Here is a 3820-nt window from a genome sequence, read left to right as displayed (position 1 = left end):
TTCCTCCTCTGAGAGGTGTCTATTCAAGTCTTTTTCCCATTTTGTAATTGGGTTGGCTATCTTTTTGTTGTTGAGTTGAACAATCTCATTATGAATTCTGGATACTAGACCTTTATCTGATATGTCGTTTCCAAATATTGATTCCCATTGTGTAGGCTGTCTTTCTACTTTCTTGATGAAGTTCTTTGATGCACAAAAGTGTTTAATTTTGAGGAGTTCCCATTTATTTATTTCCTTCTTCAGTGCTCTTGCTTTAGGTGTAAGGTCCATAAAACCGCCTCCAATTGTAAGATTCATAAGATATCTCCCGACATTTTCCTCTAACTGTTCTATGGTCTTAGACCTAATGTTTAGATCTTTGATCCATTTTGAGTTAACTTTTGTATAGGGTGTGAGAGATGGGTCTTCTTTCATTCTTTTGCATATGGATATCCAGTTCTCTAGGCACCATTTATTGAAGAGACTGTTCTGTCCCAGGTGAGTTGACTTGACTGCCTTATCAAAGATCAAATGTCCATAGATGAGAGGGTCTATATCTGAGCACTCTATTCGATTCCATTGGTCGATATATCTATCTTTATGCCAGTACCATGCTGTTTTGACCACTGTGGCTTCATAATATGCCTTAAAGTCAGGCAGTGCAAGACCTCCAGCTTCGTTTTTTTTCCTCAAGATGTTTTTAGCAATTCGGGGCACCCTGCCCTTCCAGATAAATTTGCTTATTGGTTTTTCTATTTCTGAAAAATACGTTGTTGGGATTTTGATTGGTATTGCATTTGAATCTGTAAATCAATTTAGGTAGGATTGACATCTTAACTATATTTAGTCTTCCAATCCATGAACACGGTATGCCCTTCCATCTGTTTAGGTCTTCTGTGATTTCTTTTAGCAGTTTTTTGTAGTTTTCTTTATATAGGTTTTTTGTCTCTTTAGTTAAATTTATTCCTAGGTATTTTATTCTTTTAGTTGCAATTGTAAATGGGATTCGTTTCTTGATTTCCCCCTCCGCTTGTTCATTGCTAGTGTATAGAAATGCTACAGATTTTTGAATGTTGATCTTGTAACCTGCTACTTTGCTGTACTCATTTATTAGCTCTAGTAGTTTTGTTGTGGATTTTTCCGGGTTTTCGACGTATATTATCATATCATCTGCAAACAGTGATAGTTTTACTTCTTCCTTTCCAATTTTGATGCCTTGTATTTCTTTTTCTTGTCTAATTGCTCTGGCTAGAACCTCCAACACAATGTTGAATAATAGTGGTGATAGTGGACATCCTTGTCTTGTTCCTGATCTTAGGGGGAAAGTTTTCAATTTTTCCCCATTGAGGATGATATTAGCTGTGGGTTTTTCATATATTCCCTCTATCATTTTAAGGAAGTTCCCTTGTATTCCTATCCTTTGAAGTGTTTTCAACAGGAAAGGATGTTGAATCTTGTCAAATGCCTTCTCTGCATCAATTGAGATGATCATGTGATTTTTCTGCTTTGATTTGTTGATATGGTGTATTACATTAATTGATTTTCTTATGTTGAACCATCCTTGCATACCTGGGATGAATCCTACTTGGTCATGATGAATAATTCTTTTAATGTGTTGTTGGATACGATTTGCTAGAATTTTATTGAGGATTTTTGCATCTATATTCATTAGAGAGATCGGCCTGTAGTTTTCTTTTCTTGTAATATCTTTGCCTGGTTTTGGTATGAGGGTAATGTTGGCGTCATAGAATGAATTAGGTAGTTTTCCCTCCACTTTGATTTTTTTGAAGAGTTTGAGGAGAGTTGGTACTAATTCTTTCTGGAATGTTTGATAGAATTCACATGTGAAGCCGTCTGGTCCTGGACTTTTCTTTTTAGGAAGCTTTTGAATGACTGCTTCAATTTCTTTACTTGTGATTGGTTTGTTGAGGTCATCTATGTCTTCTTGAGCCAAAGTTGGTTGTTCATGTCTTTCCAGGAACCCGTCCATTTCCTCTAAATTGTTGTATTTATTAGCGTAAAGTTGTTCATAGTATCCTGTTATTACCTCCTTTATTTCTGTGAGGTCAGTAGTTATGTCTCCTCTTCCATTTCTGATCTTATTTATTTGCATCCTCTCTCTTCTTCTTTTTGTCAATCTTGCTAAGGGCCCATCAATCTTATTGATTTTCTCATAGAACCAACTTCTGGCCTTATTGATTTTCTCTATTGTTTTCATGTTTTCAATTTCATTTATTTGTGCTCTAATCTTTGTTATTTCTTTCCTTTTGCTTGCTTTGGGGTTAGCTTGCTGTTCTTTCTCCAGTTCTTCCAAATGGATAGTTAATTCCTGAATTTTTGCCTTTTCTTCTTTTCTGATATAGGCATTTAGAGCAATAAATTTCCCTCTTAGCACTGCCTTTGCTGCGTCCCATAAGTTTTGATATGTTGTGTTTTCATTTTCATTCACCTCTAGGTATTTGCTAATTTCTCTAGCAATTTCTTCTTTGACCCAGTCGTTGTTTAGGAGTGTGTTGTTGAGCCTCCACGTATTTGTGAATTTTCTGGCACTCTGCCTATTATTGATTTCCAACATCATTCCTTTATGGTCCGAGAAAGTGTTGTGTAAGATTTCAATCTTTTTAAATTTGTTAAGACTTGCTTTGTGACCCAGCATATGGTCTATCTTTGAGAATGATCCATGAGCACTTGAGAAAAAGGTGTATCCTGCTGTTGTGGGATGTAATGTCCTATAAATGTCTATTAAGTCTAGTTCATTTATAGTAATATTCAGATTCTCTATTTCTTTGTTGATCCTCTGTCTAGATGTTCTGTCCATTGATGAGAGTGGTGAGTTGAAGTCTCCAACTATTATGGTATATGAGTCTATTTCCCTTTTCAGTGTTTGCAGTATATTCCTCACGTATTTTGGGGCATTCTGATTCGGTGCGTAAATATTTATGATTGTTATGTCTTCTTGTTTAATTGTTCCTTTTATTAGTATATAGTGTCCTTCTTTGTCTCTTTTAACTGCTTTACATTTGAAGTCTAATTTGTTGGATATTAGTATAGCCACTCCTGCTCTTTTCTGGTTGTTATTTGCATGAAATATCTTTTCCCAACCTTTCACTTTCAACCTATGTTTATCTTTGGGTCTAAGATGTGTTTCCTGTAGACAGCCTATAGAAGGATCCTGTTTTTTAATCCATTCTGCCAATCTATGTCTTTTGATTGGGGAATTCAGTCCATTGACATTTAGTGTTATTACTGTTTGGATAATATTTTCCTCTAACATTTTGCCTTTTGTATTATATATATCATATCTGATTTTCCTTCTTTCTACACTCTCTTCCATATCTCTCTCTTCTGTCTTTTTGTATCTGACTCTAGTGCTCCCTTTAGTATTTCTTGCAGAGCTGGTCTCTTGGTCACAAATTCTTTCAGTGACTTTTTGTCTGAGAATGTTTTAATTTCTCCCTCATTTTTGAAGGATAATTTTGCTGGATATAGGAGTCTTGGTTGGCAGTTTTTCTCTTTTAGTATTTTAAATATATCATCCCACTGTCTTCTAGCTTCCATGGTTTCTGCTGAGAAATCTACACAAAGTCTTATTGGGTTTCCCTTGTATGTAATGGATTGTTTTTCTCTTGCTGCTTTCAAGATCTTCTCTTTCTCTTTGACCTCTGACATTCTAACTAGTAAGTGTCTTGGAGAACGCCTATTTGGGTCTAATCTCTTTGGGGTGCGCTGCACTTCTTGGATCTGTAATTTTAGGTCTTTCATAAGAGTTGGGAAATTTTCAGTGATAATTTCTTCCATTAGTTTTTCTCCTCCTTTTCCCTTCTCTTCTCCTTCTGGGACA

The sequence above is a fragment of the Tamandua tetradactyla genome, chromosome 1 (genome assembly GCF_023851605.1).
Source record: "Tamandua tetradactyla isolate mTamTet1 chromosome 1, mTamTet1.pri, whole genome shotgun sequence".
NCBI classification, from domain to species: domain Eukaryota; kingdom Metazoa; phylum Chordata; class Mammalia; order Pilosa; family Myrmecophagidae; genus Tamandua; species Tamandua tetradactyla.
The sequence above is the reverse complement of the archived record's forward strand: the minus strand, read 5'-3'. Positions refer to the sequence as shown.